Here is a 19,343-nt window from a genome sequence, read left to right on the forward strand (position 1 = left end):
CCAAAATGTGACTCCTACCTCAACTACACTTGACAAAACCCTCTAATCCCCTCCCTGTCCTTACCTTATTTCCTCCTAACATCCCTCCCTCCCAATTAACCCTATCCTACCCTTATCCTTTTAATTCCTTCTAACCTTTATATCTAGCATCACACTGAAGATAACACAGGACAAAAAGGTCTGTTCCAAACCTCATTTGCCCTGTTACACTTCAATAAGCGCACAGCACTGAATGCCATATGATGACCTTTATTACACTTTCATAAACATGATTGTTAACCAATAGTTATAAATTTCAACCAAAAACATGACAGATGTCATAATAACATCCATGGGAAAAGACATAAAATAACCATAAGGGCAGGATACCACTCATCCTTGATAAGCAGCATCCCCCACTTACTCACTTATCTTTGCACTAACAAGGCAGCATTCCCACTCACCTTCAATTTATTGAATTATATCACCATCCAAGTAAGTAGCTCTGCTTGCTTATTAATTTATCCACTAGAGCAACAGCTCACTTTCTTTCCAAACTTATTGAACTGTATCCATCACCAGAGGGGAAACAGAAGAGGGCAAGCCTTCCTCTCTTGTCCGCCCACCAGCCTGACCAGGCTGTTCCCCCTCTTCTTCCAAAGCTTCCATCCTAAGACCAAACATCATTGGGTGCACCCATTTTCTATACACCAGCTAGATCATTAAGACCAGCCCTCATCTGCAAAGAAACACAATACTATACCTTTGTTGATCCTCTCTCAGACACGGTACCCAAATCCTGACTGACTATCCTCTAGAACACCTGCATAACTGCAATGCCCGAAAACCCCACTATCCCAAACCAGTGTAAATTCAACTGTGCCTCAGTGAACCTGAATAAAGTAATATTACACTCAACCCTACTGTACCACACCAGAACATCCACTACGACAAAATTCATTAACTTTCACCACAGTTCCTTCAAGGCTTTGCTCACTGTGCTAACTGCCCTCTACAACCTCATTGCATACCACTCTGATGACCACAACATTTCCTGTGACCGGTGTATTCAGAACAACAGAAACAGCCACCCTGACAAAACCATCACCTTCCAAATTCACTTCCTTCAAGCCCCAACTGCTTACATCTGCAAAAGTAAGAACACTGTAAATTCATGACACTCACCCATCAAACTTTCTTAAAGGCATTAAACCATGTCAAAAAGTTCCCTTATTCTTCGAACTGCCCCCGTTACACTGCTCTATCTCCCTTATCTCAACCCAAATCCACCTTACCTGCATAAACTCCTTTTACAGACAAAGCAATAAACATACAACAGCATCAGTGACCTTCAATAAGCACTAAAAGGAAACTGATACCAACTGAAGATGTTGCAAGTAATCACTGCAGAGAGAGAAGTTAAATATAAATATACCTTACCTGCATCACCTATAGCTTTCCATATGAAACAATCTAATAGTCTGCTGAACATTCATGTGACCATCCCTGCAAAATATCCCCACAACTCCCTGCAAAAAGTTGTAAGGGCTGATTAGCTCACTGTTGCCATATACAATAGAAGAAATCAAATTTTACCTGCTCTCTTGCAATTTAATCTACCAATTCAGTCTGTATGACAGCAACTTGTGTAAACAATAATAACCCCAATTCCCCCAACTAAAATGAATCATGAGACATCCACGTAGCAGCCGCCATCATAACCATGAAAATCTACCCTCTTCCATAATCAACAGAATGCATATAACCCCAAATTAACTCCCTACTACCCCAAATCTGCCTCTCCTCCCATTTCCACTGCCTCTATACCTACAGTCTATGTGCTCAAACCCCAACCACTAACTGCCACACTCCAAACTAACAGAATGCCCAGCCTATTAAACCTTACCCAATGATGCTCAATAAATCCCACGCAAATGAATAAAACTGCCCAATATACAGAAACTGAAGAGCTACAAACATTCATAACCCCTCCTTGTCCCTAGCTTACTCCACTCAAGTTGGGAGTGAGCACTCTGCCTTAAGACCTAAGTTGAATTACATTATAAAACAAAATGGATGATCTAATTTCATAAACATTCCTAAAAGGTGACGAAACCAATGCACCTTATGTGAAATGCACCACTATTCACAATGAGAAAGTGAAATGAAACACTTACGTTCTCATTGTTCATATAATTAGATTAATATCAATGAAGTTGAAGCAAACAAAAATGCAAGCACAGCAACAATCTCGTGTAAAGACAGGTGTTAACAGTATCCTGGGTGACAAATAAGCATACCAACTACACATACACATGTGTGTGATATCAGGGTGTCAGCAACGTAAGTACATACAGGACGTTTCTCACCTCTCCAGCTTTGAGACTACAGCAGAATAGCTGGAAGTACATTGAACTTTCTCTGAAAGATGTAGTAAGCATACGTTCCAAATTTTACTCATACCCCAGCTCAGTCACTACCTATCCCACCCAAAAGTTAATTGCATTACTAATGCTCTTGGCTGTTTTGCTACTTAATGGCATGAATAATTAGGAACCCACAGAGAAAAGCATAGGTCATGGCAACTCGCAGTTGACAGAACATACATAACAGCAGCCCTCTGAAAGGGGAGGAAGTCTGAAATTGCAATGACTGACTTTTTTTTCTTCTTCTTCTCCATACCTCTATCTTTCAATCTCTGACAGCAAGAAATCTGAACAAAGCCATGAATACAAGTTGGACAAAGGCCCAAAACCAGGAACAATTCTTATATTAATATTGCTCTTACAAACATAGGAAGCCGACAGAACAGTCTTGCATTAGCATGAATTTCTAAATGGGTATGAGGTCAAACTCAAATGTCTGTCATTCTTATTTATTTATTTATTTTTAAACTTCAATATTTAATAATTTGCCACAAATCTGCCAGCTGTGCAACATCATAACAGGTTGTGCCTTACCCTGGATCTTCTATACGGTATGCAGTCCGAAACTCAACTGTCTATCATTTACTAATGTCAGCCTACAGTGGTTTGCCACCAATTTGCTAAAACCACAACTTATGAAAACTGATCAAAATATGAGACAAATTGGGGCATTCTGCGAATATCTGTACCATTGCTAAGTATAGTCCCTATCCTCTGACTTCCAAAGTAGCTCCCGAAAGCTACTTTCACAACAAAAAAAAAAAAAAAGGAGCCAAAAGGCCAAAGAACAGACCCTAAACTTAAAAGACCACCAATGGAACTGGAACCAAAACATGCATGCCAACCATTAGTTGTGAGCTCCAGTATAAAAAGCCTAAAATTCAAAGCACAGCCTGCCATCAACAAACCATTAGTACAACATCCCTCATTCGATTACAATCCAATAACCACCAATCACAATAGATTTCCAAGTGTTTCTGTTTTACAACTAGTCGAGAAATAACAGCAGATAGGGAAGCCCTTGAATTTTTCCAACACAGCCTGCTGAACTGGGAGGCAAAGGCCCCACAATAGGGCAACCAACCCCAAAATTGCCAGAAAACCAGTGGTTGTATGACATCAACACAAACATGTACAGCAAACTCTGGAGTATTAAACAAAAACCTCTTACCTCTCTGTAAATAGTGTAGCAGGAAAGCACCCTGGAAATAGGTATCCCTGCTCCCTTAAAGTTTAACACTGGAATGCCTGTCATTTATTGACCTCACTTCTCAGAGAACCAATGTGATGATCTCTCACCTTACGCCCCGATTGCAGTCAACTCGCCCTCAAACAAAAGTCAGGCACCACTGGCAAAACAGATAAACATCCTCCATTCCCCAATGAAGCAGCCCAGCATCACTCAATCTGAGACCCTCAGTTCTACAGTGCCCACAATACAGCATGCCCATTCTCTACCAAACTGCATCAAATCCATGTTCCACAATATAACCCCTCTGCGGAAAGAGCCAAGACCCAAGATGCCATTAATACTTTATTTGTGTATTTACCTAGGAAATAGCTACCTCTGTGTTTTAGGATTATATAAACACTTTACCCCCCCCAGAATAGGCAAACATCACCACGCACATACAGTGACAAGCAGCTACCAACCGTTGCACTCTGAGTCCTGAAACCCCGTGAAACATCCCGACCCCTCAGTGAGCCATAATGCAATCATCCACTTTTAATTTCAAGTATATTTGACTTGTTTTTAATTAAAAAACACATAACAATTCCCCAAAACACTGATTCACACTTAACCTGCCATACACACATATGCACCCCACACTCCACACATCAAACTCATACATCTTACAGCATTAAATCCCAGTGGCCTTTCAAAGAAAATACACAGGCCCAGCAAAAATATGGCACTCTGTACACAGTACACCCTTTTCCAACACTTGCAACCATGCCACCCTAGCCACCACTTCCCCACAGGGAGAGAATCACCATTCCACACTAACCTTAAAAAAAAAAAAATCAAATGAGACAGTTCGAGGAGTTATTGTAAAATCCCACAGTAAATTTACCTCGCTGGTCATGATGACAATTGCTTAGATATTTCAGCCAAAACAATAATGTAACAATTCAGCAAGGATGTGACAAAACAAGCGTAGGCTTCAGACCACGTGAACAATAAGAAGCTCCAAAGTTCAATAGCTTTATGAACTTGTGTAGTCCTGAAGCTCCGGCATACCTTGCAACCAACCAGTTGAGAGATATGATGGCCCGACTCCTGACCGTGAGCCACCACACATGCACAGCAACACCCATCCACAACCAGGCTCAGAGCCTGCAAAAAATCCACTGGCTGCTTCAGCTGAGGAAAATCCTCAGAAAATGGGCAGGATGGACTGCCCCTACCAGCAAAACCGAAACTGAATTAATAATGAATCAGCATTAGAAACAAAATGATCACACACTTAAGCTTGTGTGTTTTCATGGAAGTCTTATTTTTTTTTTTTACTTTACTGCCTCCATATAAACTCTCAGACTTTACATGACTGGCCGAAGTACTATGCAGCTGCAATCCCTACTATAAGAAACAAGCCCAATACCACTTTATAAAATGTTATAGGTAAGGCACAATACATGCTATGCAGAGTCTGTGATGCCTCACCAAACTGCAGACTTCATTATTTAGCGAGCTTATCCCTCCGAGCTATCATGCAATTTGTCAAAAGATTGCAAATTTTAAAAGGAACACCAGTCATCTGAGCCCCACGACCGGTCGAGTTATATCTTTCAGAAACTGAAACTACGAGGCCGAAAATAATGTAGAACGTAGGCAGAGATGACAGGAAAAAAAAATACTTGCTGTTACTACTCCACAGCCAGAAGCAATCCAACCAACCCCCAAAAGTGTTTGTACCTCCCGTTAAAAAGTATAACTACCACACTCCACCCTACGTAAACCCAAAGAGATGCTGCCCTAAAAAGACCCACCTAAATCTGATTAAAACAACAACCATAGCAACTATCCCCTAGTCTTGAGAAGAGAAACAAATAAAGAAATACATACATACCTACATACCAGCCAACTGGTACCCAGAGGCCTAACTTTTTTCTGGCATACCTACAGGTCATCATGGGCATGCCCTGCCTTTAGCAAGTTCATGCCAAAATGTGACTCCTACCTCAACTGCACTTGACAAAACCCTCTCATTTCCTCCCTGTCCTTACCTCATTTCCTTCTAACATTCCTCCCTCACAATTAACCCTATCCTACCCTTATCCTTTTAATTCCTTCTAACCTATATATCTAGCACCACAATGAAGATGACACAAGACAAAAAGGTCTGTTCCAAACCTCATTTCTAATAGGGTTACATGTAATGTAGGACATATACATTGTGGCTTGCGGCAGGATTAAGCTGACTCATAGTATCTAGGCCTCTTTGTGGCAGTAGAGAACTTGGCACTATAGGCAAGGGAAAAACTCCAATAGATTCAAGCTGTGGAAAGAAGAAAAACATTGATATCCATGTTTGTAAAGGATTGCATCTTAATGGCTGACAGAATTGTTTACATAGCCCCACACATCAGAATGCTTATAAAAAAGTGCAGATATCTTGGGACTAGACTGCAATAAAGAATGAAAAGAATTGTAATCCACAAAGAACAAACTGCAAACCAAGGTAGTTCAAAAGCATGGACACAGCACACATAGAGCCACAATGTATGATAACAAGGTTGCTTTAGTATTGAAACATTGATAAAAACAAGTAATAGGTAAGTGTTTTTGTTTTTATAATGAAAACTGTTTCAGATAAAATCATGTTTGAAAAACTGAGTCTATATATTTATATATATATATATATATATATATATATATATATACACACACACACACATACACCAATCTAAGGGAGGGAAATAGATCACATGAATGCCAAGCCCCCAGTGATGTCATGCTTTGTTTGGGAGGAGATTTAAGGAGGATTTTTAGAAGATGTAAACGGCCATGCATTTACAAAACTGACATGAATTACAATAAAATTAAAGTTAGTTTATATATGTTCTTCTGATTTTTTTACATACGAATAATGTACTGATAACATATTGCAGCCATCACTTTTCTAAAGATTTCAATTTTAAAATACAGGTGATAGACATTTGGTCATTCAAACAGGCCAGTTCATGGCATTAAGTTTCAATTGTCATCAAAGTTCAAGTTTTTTCAGACTGAGTGTCCACGAGCCCCCTCGATCTGACAGGACAAATTGTTCTAAAATGAAAAATTTAAAGGTGTGGTCAGGGTATTCCATGGTATGTTTGGAAAGACCATTGATATCCTTTTTAGTTCTAATATTATAAGTGTACTGATAAATTCTGTCACATAGATGCCTTTCTGTCTTACCAACATAAAACTCTTCACAGTATTGGCACTGAGCACAATAAATGACTTTAGTAGACTTACAATTAGACTTTTTTTTGGGTTAAACTGGACACCAAGAATGACAAAAGAACTATCAGTTAAAATATACTTTATGGCTGTAATATGTTGTTAGTAGATTATTAGTATGTAAACAATCTGAAGCACATGTATAAACTAACTTTAATTTTATTGTAATTCATGTCGGTTTTCTACCTGCATGGCCCTTTCAATCTTCTAAAATATCCTCTTTAAATCCTCCCAAAAGAAGCATGACATCACTGGGGGCTTGGCATTCATGTGATGTATTTCTCTTTCTTAGATTGGTGTATATGGACTTAATTTTTCAAACGTGGTTTTGTCTGAAGAGGTTTTCATTAAGAAGATGAAAGTGCTTATCTTTTACTTGTTATCAGCATTTCAATATAAAAGCAACGCAACCTTTTTATTGTGAATTCTGACTCCAGGTGTGCTGTGTCCATACTCTTGAATTACCAATGAATGAAAAGACTTTTGTAAGAATGGAAAGCATGAACATATTAGGATCATGTGTACCTGTAGAAGACATAGGTTATCCAATATGTTTAGGATTGGAAGTGTCAGTACATATAAGGATAAGGTCATCTAGACTATAGAAACTTTACATATAAAAATTAGAGACAAACATCAATAGGAGGTAATACAATAAAGATCCTAACAAACAGGATTGATATAATTATTGTAATGATAAACCCATTCATATGGCCTGTATTGAAGCATATATATATATATATATATATATATATATATATATATATATATATATATTGCACTCACATCCAGGACAGAAGAAAACACAGCTAGAATAGGCAATAAATGTAGGGATTAGTAAGAGGTAAGGGGACAATTTTATGCATGACACTTCCTTGAGTTCCAGTTTCACATATTGATTTTGCTGATAACCTATAGTCAGAGAAACTTACTTTGTCATTTCTCCATTGTTATGTAGTTGAAGAATTGGTGTGTATGTATAGCCTAGGATATACTGAGTGGTAAATGAGAGAGACTCTTATCTGAAAGAAAAAAAAACTTTCTTTTTGGTTCACTGAATATGGTATGTGTCACAACTGGTTTCATACACTTGGGATTCAGATATGTTTTGAGTAGTCCTCATAAATCCATAGTCCAAGAGAACGGAATAGAAATTAACAAGTTTTGTTCCCAAATAGGTGGGGGCATACACATGCTCTAGCACTCTACTTGCTCATTATTGTCAGGTATCATTTCCATCCTGATGAAAATATAGATTGCTTCATATGGAATGATTGAGTAAAGAATTGGAGGGAAGAATTAGAAAGGACAGAGGACATCAGATGGTCAGCTGGAGATGATCAGATAATTTGTAGGTGGGTGACAACTGCAAAAGGTATACCTGAGAAAAACAATGAAATTTAGAAAGTGATAAAGTCATTCAGAGGGAGAAAAATCTCCACGGAAAATTATAAGGGAGGCAAGTATGAATAAATTAACTTTCCTCACATTCAGGAAAATAGAAAACATTTGGCATACACAAAGAACGGCTTTTACTATACACGAAAATTGTACATATAGACAGAAACTCTCATAGACATATATTAGGATTTGAAGCTCCATTAGCACTCTACTCAAAATGGAAAGATATAAAAAAGGAATAGTACTTTCTATAAAGATATTTGGAAATAGAAGGGGTACTACTTTGTCAACATACACAAAAAGCTTGGTTAAGGGTGAAGAAATACAATTAATTCCAGAACAATGCAGAAGATCTAAAAGTACAATCAATTACATAAAAGGGATGACCATTTATATATATTTTGCATATGACAACAATATATCATTGTAATATTCACTAAACTAGCACCACAAGATTTGTAGAATTGAAAATGACCAGTGTCAGAGGTGCAGAAAAAAATGGGGGACAAATACATATATTCTGGCCATGTCAAACTACACAAAGAAGAAAGTAACAGAGCAGAGATCAATAAGCAACTTTCAGGACAAAAGTGAATGGATATGGAAATTCTTTAGACTAAATATAGAGGTACAATGAAGAGTAGATAATGGAGGAAATTCAGACCATAATGACAACAGTTTTTGTAGCAAAGTTTCTCTTACCCAAGAAATGGAAAACTAAAGAGTTATGCCAAAATAAATATTATAAATGAAGTCTTAAAATTATTGAGAAGTGTGCTGACAAACAGGAAAATGAATGTTAATGATAATGTTAGAAAAATGGAAAGAAGTTTGAAAACCAGGATATGTCAGCATAAGTATTCTATTAAGACAAAACAAAACAAAAAAAATTCTAATGCATTGGTAAAACATTCAAATTTATGTAGCAACTTTTTTTTGGAAAAAGTACATCATATCCCACAAGGAGGCAATTGGCAGGCTTTCTTGGAAACCAAGGAAGTCTACTGACAAGTTTTACTTAATGCAATGCAAGCCCCTGGCTTAAATTATAGGATTTCTTTGTCTAGTTTTCTTCACCTTACAGCTGATAAACTTTAAACATCTTATTTTACAAAAAAATGGTTAGTATGTTTTCTAAACATATACATACATTTTTAGCATTATTACTTAATATTGAAAGTATTTATGAATTAGTTTTCTTTTTAACATTTATTATTGGCTTATGATGTATGATATGTCTTGTTTCTTTAATTATGTACTAGCACTAGTTATAAGCAATGTGATTGGTTGGCATATGTTTTAAAATGATTGCAGATTTTTATTGTGAATCTGATGAAGTTCTCTATCAATAAAGAATGAAAGTACTTTTTCTCTTTAAATGAGCCAGCTTTGCACTTTGTGGAGAGATATTTCTGTTTTTTTTTTTTTTTTTTTTTTTTTTTTTTTTAGTTTATTAGTTGTTTGGATCTATGTCTCAGTAAGTAGCTTCAGGAAAGGGACATTTATTTTTCTAATTACCAACACTTGTTCAAAAGGAATGAGAGAATGCTCTAATGTGGCATAAACTGATCTGAGGTTAACTACCAGCATATAATTAATGTCTATAAGTTGCATTATCAGAGCAGTAATTTTGATGTATAGCTAATATAAGAACATATCTCCAATTTGAACCTGTAGCTAACTTTGATTTTTTTTTTTGTTCTGATATTACATAAAATTCCATCCATAGTAAGAAAGGTAGTGCATGATGAATTAGTATACTGAAAAAATGAATAAAGCATTGTTTAGTAATGACATTTTTACTGTAATTATGTAAAATTATCAAATGTCAAGGATCCAAGTACTTATTCCTTATAACAGGTGAAAAATGATGAGGAGAGAAACTGATACACTTATTTTATTATGCTTTATGTGTGCATTTGTGCATATATGTCTGTGTGTGTGTGTGTGTGTGTGTGTGTGTGTGTGTGTGTGTGTGTGTGTGAGTGTATGTCAACTGCAATTCCAGATTTTTTTTGCATGGATACTCAGTTACACCATGTGCACACCTTGTATACTTTCCAGACTGCTAGTTATGAGATAATTACATTAAAAAGCTGTATTATTGATGCTGTATGTTCTACAATTGTTATATGTAATGTATATTGACAATTCAGCATAGCATTGCATATTCTGTGGAAAGCATTTTAGTCTGTGCCTGCATTGTTGCCATGCCTGACAGCTGTATACCAGATGATATTGCACGGCACTGGGGTCTTCACAAGTTCGTAACCAATGAGCCAGCATAGAAAAAGGTAGGAGGAGGGATTGTTATCACATTCCTCTGTCAACAAAGAGTAAGAGCAATGAGAGGAGAATAAATATATTCTTGAAATAAAGTATGTGCTAGTGATGCATTCTAATTAGCATACTGCTGCAAGATAACAAAGAGGTAGAAGAAAGTTTTCCAAATTATGTTACTGCCACTGTGTATATGATTTGAGAAAGGTGAAGAAAGTAGATGTTTTCTACAGGGAGGGCACATGGAAATGAAGAGATAAGAAAGATGTAGCTAAAGAAATGCTTATACAACTGCTAAGACAGGTCTCATTTCTGGCATGACTGCACTTTGTTACTATGAAAAAATACTAACCTAATCAAGGTGAATGAAAGAAAAAAATGACAAAATAGCTCATCAACACTCACCACACACACACACACACACACACACACACACACACACACACACACAATTAAAATACTCAAGAAATAGTTGCAGAGGCTGACCATAAGAAATAAAACATTATTGCAACAAAAATAAATGCTTTTGACTCTGCACTATGAAGACTTATTTTGCACTTCAGCTTTTCTTAAATTAATTAATATTCCTAATGGATCTTGCTCCCTAGAGGATCTTCACTGTGTAGTATAGATTCCACAATTGCAAAATAGTTTCTCAAAGCATTCTGGGCATGTTTCCACTAATTTAATTCTTCTTTCTTTCTTAGCAAGACTGCACCTGGCTGACATGTGCCTTTTCTACCTTTTCAAGAGATGGTACTATCAGCTCACAATTATCTTTTTTTCTTTCTTTCTTTCATATCTTTCTTATCAGTACTTTCTTATCAGTACTTCAGGAAGGGCTGACACAGGCAAACAACTGGTGTCAGAGGCATGGGTTAAAATTAAATGCAAATAAATACATATTATCCTTCAGGAAGTCATCTACCCCTAGTAACTAACATATTGACAACACACCCCTTTGAGTTGATCCAGTAGTCAGGGACTTAGGAACATACATAGATAGTAATCTAGCCTTTGACCATTACATGTCCACATTAGCGAGGGAATCATTCTATATTGCGCAACTTATAAAAAAAGGTGTGGCATCTAAGTCCAAGGAGATAATTCTGCATTCTTCAAACCTATCATTGAGTATAATGCCCCCTTTGGTATGGACCTAACCAGGCATATCCAACAACTGGAATGTCCACAGAGGCTCCTCATTAAAAGAATACAGGGCTTAAGTAAAATGTCGTATGCAGGCTGCCTCAAGGCTCTATCCCTGTATTCTATCTCCTACAGACTTTTGAGGGGAGATCTATGCCTGACATACAGGGCATTGTCAGGCCCCATTCTGATGGACCTCCTGCATATCTGCAAAACAAACAGCACTAAAAACACCCATTCTAAAGAGTTAAACCTTGCTTATGATATAACTAGGACCTGCTGGAGAGAAAGGTATGTATCCCAGAGATTACCCCGTCTCTGGACCAGGCTCCCCATCCATGTGCAGCAGAGTTCCTTTCTAACCCAATTCAAGTGTAATGTGGACAATTGGATGGGGAACAGGAAATTAATTTCTGTTTTGGCCCCTATTGTCTAATGGGACACAGGCAACCTGTAAATGGTTCACCTCCCAGGCCCTAGCTTGTAAATGTTTCATCACCCAAGCCCTTGCTTACACTTATTAAGGGTATCAGAACTTGCCAGAGATTTGGGATGCATGGCTAGGCTTAAAAATGCCCTTGTGGTTGTTAGCCTAGTAAACACCTATGAACTTATGAACTTATAATTATATTTCATACTAAATCCCAGTCACTCAAACATCATTTTCTGTTTTCTTTGTTATTTCATAGTTAATCATTTATGTTCTTAATGTCTTATTTACAAATGCCTACAGTTATAGAGTACATAATATTCTCACTAAGTAACCAAAAGATTTGGATTGCAAAGCAACAGTGACAAAACTGCAGGATGAACAGACTTTGGAATAAAACACATTGCACTCTAATGGAATATATGCTGAATTACATTAAAATCATATAGCTTAAATGTTTTATTAAGTTTTAATGTAGATTGGACAATTTGATTTTTATATGTCGTATAGTATTTTAAGTACTGGATTACTTTTCTCTTCTGAAATATATTCATATAGCTGTTAGTGACATCAACAACATAAAGAATATAGCCTTCAGCCAGTATTGTAAGACTGGTTATAAAAATCTGCCAGACAAGACCACATGCAAAAAGTCATGAAAATGAGCCCAGAAATAGGATATCATTGAATATTTGTAAAATATGTATGCCATATAACCCCCTTATTTGCTTTGCATTATCCACCAAAAGAAGTATGTCTAAAGAACTAACTTTTGAATGACAAGAATGAGAGAAACATACAGAATTTATGAACTTCCATAAACAAATTCTGTTGAATGCTGAGGACACAGTTTTTTTTTCTTTGACTTTAGATCAACACATAAAACTTTGATTATCTGTTAGTTATTCAGAGAATGTACACATTGTTGATTCTCCACAAAACAATAAACATAACACTGTAATGTAACTGGCTGCATCGCCATCTTGGGAAGCACCTTGTACTGGTTTTCTATTGTCCCATGCAGAAAGTCTTAATCAAAATGAAGTCCTGCAGGAAAATCCCTGGTAAACCCCTGAGGCTGTCACTAAACTGTATAGTTTTGCACCACAAAAACTTTATACTTGCACTAAATAAATAAGTAAATAACTAATGTATGATCTTTTTATAGAATGACATTCATTCATATGCAGAGTAATTCTAACAAAAAAAAAAAAAAAAACTGCATTCGAACTCCAGCCAGCAGCATTGCTTTCAGAGGCAGTAAAAACAGCATTATGCCAGGATGCAGCTGACAGAGAGCTGCTACAGTTATATACTTCAGCCTTAGTACTTCTCAGTAATGTGCTATGCGGCCATATGCAGTTCAATGTTTATCTCCATCTACTGCTAATCTGTCTTTAGGAGACTTGACAATGTGGATATTCAGCATTCTCTGTATGACCAAAACTGATCTAAATTACATGCTTCAGTCTAAATTTAGGAAGATTACAAAGATAAGCATTTTGCTTTATTATAGACAATTTCTTAATTAGGGTGTATTAGGCATACCCCAAATTCCAATTTCAAATGTTGTCCAGATATGCAGAAAAATTAATGATAATACATTTCCTAACATCCACCCAATATTTAAGGCCTTTTGTAGACCATTTGATACTTATAATAATTAAAAATGAGTCAATAAAATTAGTCATGTGGTTTCCATGCTTAATATATAATAATTAAGATCTAGAAATGAGAATGCATTTCTCAAAATCCTTTGATATGATGTTAACATAATAAAAGGATAAAATATATAGAATTTCAAATATGTTAATGTTTTCATCGAAGGGTCTTTGGTATTTATTCAAAATGTGCTGGTTTTATTGCAGCTGTTAAGACTCACTGTGTTACACCTTTAAGTGACTAGATTAATTAATCAGTCATTTAATTGAATTATTGTTGGCGTGAGCGACAAAAGTTTTGTATAAAATGGCAATGGTTTTATTCTTAAATTATATCTGAAGAAGCGTAGTTCGCTATGCGAAAGCGCTCATTTTCCTGTGTTGAAATAAAGAAGTTTCAGTATTTTATGGCAATCTTCCTCCTGTAGTGATTCCTTTTGGATCTGCTGTTATTATAATAAAAGGATAGAACTAAAGACATTTTTCTCCCTAAAATCCTTTGATATGATGTTAACATAATAAAAGGATAGAACTAAAGACATTTTTCTCCCTAACCTACAACCTTCTGGTAACTTTCCAAGTACACAAGGATGCTTGTATCCATCTGTCTGGAATATAAACTTGTATTTTTCATTCTTACTTTTACAGGTAAGCAATTTATGACATCATGGCAAATAACTGATGATTTGATTAAGTAAGAGTCACTTGTACTGAAATGCTTTAATTTACTTTTTCACTTTCTGTGCTTTGAATGTTTCAGCAGACAATAAACAGTCATAATATTTCATCACAATTTTATCTGCTTTAAACCTCAAACATGCACTTTTTTCTTAACCCTTTCTCCATTGATTATGGATTGATCCTGGTGTTGCAAATGTGTGCCACATTCTTCCACATATTCACTGTTCCAACAATTATTATTATTTCCATATACAGTATGATTAAGTCTCAGTTTTTTTGACAGTATCCATTCTATCTAGTTGTTAGATAATTTCTTATTGTCGGGATGTGTCATTAAAATTGTATTTTTTGCAGCAAGTTTAATGTAACTGACTCATCTAAGGCTTAAATCTTAAGTGATGTTTATATCTACAATACAAGCAGCATTTTCAAATAAATATTTTGTTTATTTATTTATTTAATATTTGTTTACTGGGAAAGTCAGACAGGGAGAGAGTCCATTTTCAGTGAAGGCCTGGAGAGAAATACTATAGGCACATGATTTGGAATATTTGTTCTACATCTTCATAGCCAACCCACTTATGAACAAAGTGGACAAATCATTAGCTATATGACATCTGTCCATTTACATAACAACTGCAGTAAACTGAAATATAACTTGGCTTCAGTCTTATTAGAAATTACATTGTGTGACAGCTATATTAAACCACTTGAGCATTTAATAATATATAACTTTATCATCAGAAAGCACTGGCTAAAACACAAGGTTGGAGGGTTTGTGCTTTCCCTAATGCTTACACAATCCATACATACAAAAATAGATCCACAGGCACCTAGACATACTTACAGACTGTTTAGTCCATTATTGAAAAATGCTGACTTTTATTTTAAGTGCGGATATAAGGACCATATAAATGAATTTTATTATAAAACTTTTATCATTGATTACTCACATTTTTCCTCTAAAGGTCTATGTTGTGCAATACAAGATGATATGATTATCTATTCTTGGGGGGGGGGGGGTAGTGTTTTCCATACACAGGTAGTATTCTTCTATAGAAATTACGTGGATCCTCTGACAGTGGTTGGGACTGTTCAATGATGAGGAGAAAATGTATAGATATCAGGAAATAAATATCTGACTCTTAGTATTCACATTTCTTTTCTTATCTTTTAATAAACTTTATAAGCATTCAAGTTCATGGTTTATATGACAGCCAAAGAAATTACTTAACCTAACTACGCTGAAACATTAAATACTAAAAACAAAATCCTTAAACCGTACGCCACAAGTAAGTCAGTATGAACATAACTAACTAACTAAAATAAGTGTTCATTATAAGAATATAATAATAAAGGTTTTATTTGCAGGGGGCAAACCCACTCCCCATCACATGCAGAGTCATTGTTACTCACTTATATTAACATACTAAGTCTGCGGCTTCTGAGTAATAGGAGTAATGTTCAGTTGTTGTATTCCATCATGCAGTAACACCACACACGAAGAAATTACCCCCTGGACCACATAAAAAAAAAAAAAAAAAAAAAAAAAAAACTGCACCAGATCACACAAGAAAAATAGTGAAACTCATTTGTAATACCACAATATCACAATATTAAGCAAGCATGCTATAGCTATCTGAACATTGCTAGGGCTATATTTATATTAGTCAATTGTGCATATGTATATGTGTATGTGATTGAGCAGGTAACCTTAGAATACATAGTATATAGTTCAAATCATCTTCACTGCTTATTGGTCCATGCATCTCTTTCTCTCTCTGTTTATATATATCTATATGTGTATATCTATATCTGGATTTATGTCAGACGATAGTTTTCAGAAACTTGGAATTCATATGGTCGAGACCATATGATCAAGTTTCCAAAACTCGAACATAAAAAAAAAAAAAAAAACCATAAAAAACACAAAAAGATACTTTTTTTACATTTTAGCAGGGGGCAAGCCCCTCTGCACCCCCATGCATGGGGGGGTCTGTGCCCCCCCACCCTCACCTGCAAAATATATGTATCAACTTTGAGATCACACCACAGTGAGGAAAAAGGTAAATTTCCTGACTGCACAGTACAGTGATCTCCATTCAAAAACTTTGCATCTCGACCATATGAATCTTGAGTTTTTGAAAACTTGATCAGCTGATAGGACCCCTATATCTATATCTATAGACACTTGCACACATGTTTTATGTGTAATTATATGCAGCATATATTTCAAGTTATGTATATTTACCCTTATAAACACGTGTGTGTATGTGTGTGCGTGTGTGTGTGTGTGTGTGTGTGTGTGTGTGTGTGTGTGTGTGTGTGTGTGTCTAATCATGTACTGATGTGTAGTTTATTCTCTTACCTAAATTATCATCAATCCCTGAACAAACATGAGAGAAATTAAAAAAGGGTCACAAATAATTGTAGCCAATGACATTACACTATAGTAATTTAATTAGTTGTGGAAGCCTTATACTCAAAACAAATAATTTTAGATCTTTATGTGGGCTCCCACAATGAGGCTTAGCAATACATATAAGTGCTTAAACTTCTGCAGCTATTATTCTTTTGCAAAAAGTGTTCTGCCTGCTACGTCTACTAACACCACAGCTTTATGTTTTGCAGTGCTTTCATTTCACATATATATAGAATCCAATTGCTATCAGAGAAACGTACATATCACTGCATCTCCTTGTCTCCCTACCACAGCAGAGCTCACAGAAAAAATGTGAAAATGTCATGCTATAAACTTAATAACCAATAAATGTGAAAAGAGTATAGTAGATGCCCTTTGCAGAGTTAAAACAAATCTCAAAAAGTTCATCCAATTCAATGTTAAAAAATGATTTAATAAAGGGCAAATTTCTAAGTCTAGTGTTTAAAGCTTTAGCAATGTAATTGAGCATAAGGAACTGACATCACAGGGCTCAGCTAGAAACAGATGAGTAGGATTTGAAGACTGCAGCTCTGCAAACCTACAGCTCACTTCAATTCCTCCTGTTATTAGATTTTGCAGTGAGACTATGAACTGGCAACAATTCTTATTCTACATGCGGGAAGGCATCACACATTGTCCGTTATTCTGTAAATGTTAACCTCTAGGAGTTTACACACATACACACACACGCACACACACACACACACACACACACACACACACAAAGACTTGCAAACGTACACACAAGCACACACATATGCACACATGCATGCACACACAAGTTTTATTCATTCATTTTTTCTCACAATGAGCACATCTACTTAGTAATATTACTCTTCTAATGAAACCCCATTATGTCTCTCAGTGGCATAGCTCTTTTATTCAAATACCTTAACTTTCATAGTATTATAAACCATTTGCCCTGTGCCACTTTCTTGTGGTACCATATGCTAATTAATACACCAAAAGAAGAAGACTGTTTTTTTTTCTATGAACTGTCCATAAAGTGGCATTTTTCTTTCCAGTGACTACGCTATAATTTCTTTTGTTGTTGCTTTTCTTTTTTTATAGCACTATGGTAATTTTATGTATCGGTCATTGCCATCTTCATAAAAAATATTAATAAACAATTACATCTTTAGTTTTTCCTCTATACTTATACAATAAGAAAACATAACAAGTTAGTGTTAAATGTGATATGTCATATTGCAATCCTGATAATCATATGAAGGTACGTGCTCTTTTATTACACTGCACTCTCTAGTTTTATTGATAAAGAATATAATAAAATGTGTAGCACCCCTACCTATTCAAAAACCATAAGTGAGCTAAATAAATAGTCTGGCAATAATTATTAAACATTTCTCATAAATCATTATGCCTTACAAACTAATTTGTAAGTTATGATGGTATTCCTTACTAATTTGGAAGAGAGGTAAATAACTAGCAGACAGGAGACTGCAGAAAGCAGTCTTGGACTGCATTCACTTTCAAATTATTATTCAGTAATAACAACTTAAACTAGACATTGACATTTCTAAAACAGACATGCATTATTAAGTCTGAGGAAAAGCATGCAGCTGCAAAACTATCCATTAACCTTTTTGAACATACAAAGATTATAATACCCTCATGAAGTAGCAGGGCATGAGACCAGAATTCACTGTTTTGTCTGCCGTAACAACTTTTAACTTCAACTTCACTCTGTCAACACCACTTTCATTCATCCTTTTTTCTTATGTTTCTTGTAACTGAACTAACTCATCTGATGAATTGTCAGATAACATAGGTGCCCCACCTCCAATGGAACTTAAACTCACATTCTGCTCAAAAGTCTGGCTCTTGATTCGTGCTTCATTATATACATACATTTGTTTATTTATTTATTAGCATGCCTGACAGGAGTTCAATATAAAATGTTAAATTAAGTGCAGTGAACTGTATATTTAACTATAAGTACAAAGCAGAATTTCTTGAAATCTTTACCAGCAGTATAAGTCATTTGGGGGTAGAGTAATAGCCATAACTCCTAAGGAGTTACAGTATTGTTTCTTACTTCCTTACCAAGAACAAGTAATAATTTAGCTTTTACCCCTTGAAATGAAGCAAAGAAGTAAGATGGAGGATATATTAAATATGAGATCTCAGAGATATGACTCTAATAGCACACATAAAAAAAAATCTGCTTAGTAACACAGTGACTGTCATCTTGATCAAGGCAAAGCAGTTGTATCAGTTTTCCAAGACTCCTGATAATTCTTGTCACACTGAACTCTTGATAATTTTGGAAATTTATTGGCTACCCCTAAGTGCCACTAGGTGGTTTTCAGCCTACCTAGAAAACATGTATTAGTCTGGTGAATGTAATAAAGTCATTTCTCCATTATTGACAGCAGATAGTGGTGCTCTCCAGAGATCTTCATTCGGTCTACTGCTTTCTCTA

This window comes from Protopterus annectens, chromosome 4.part0, assembly GCF_019279795.1.
Source record: "Protopterus annectens isolate FY-2018-M chromosome 4.part0, PAN1.0, whole genome shotgun sequence".
Taxonomy (NCBI): domain Eukaryota; kingdom Metazoa; phylum Chordata; order Ceratodontiformes; family Protopteridae; genus Protopterus; species Protopterus annectens.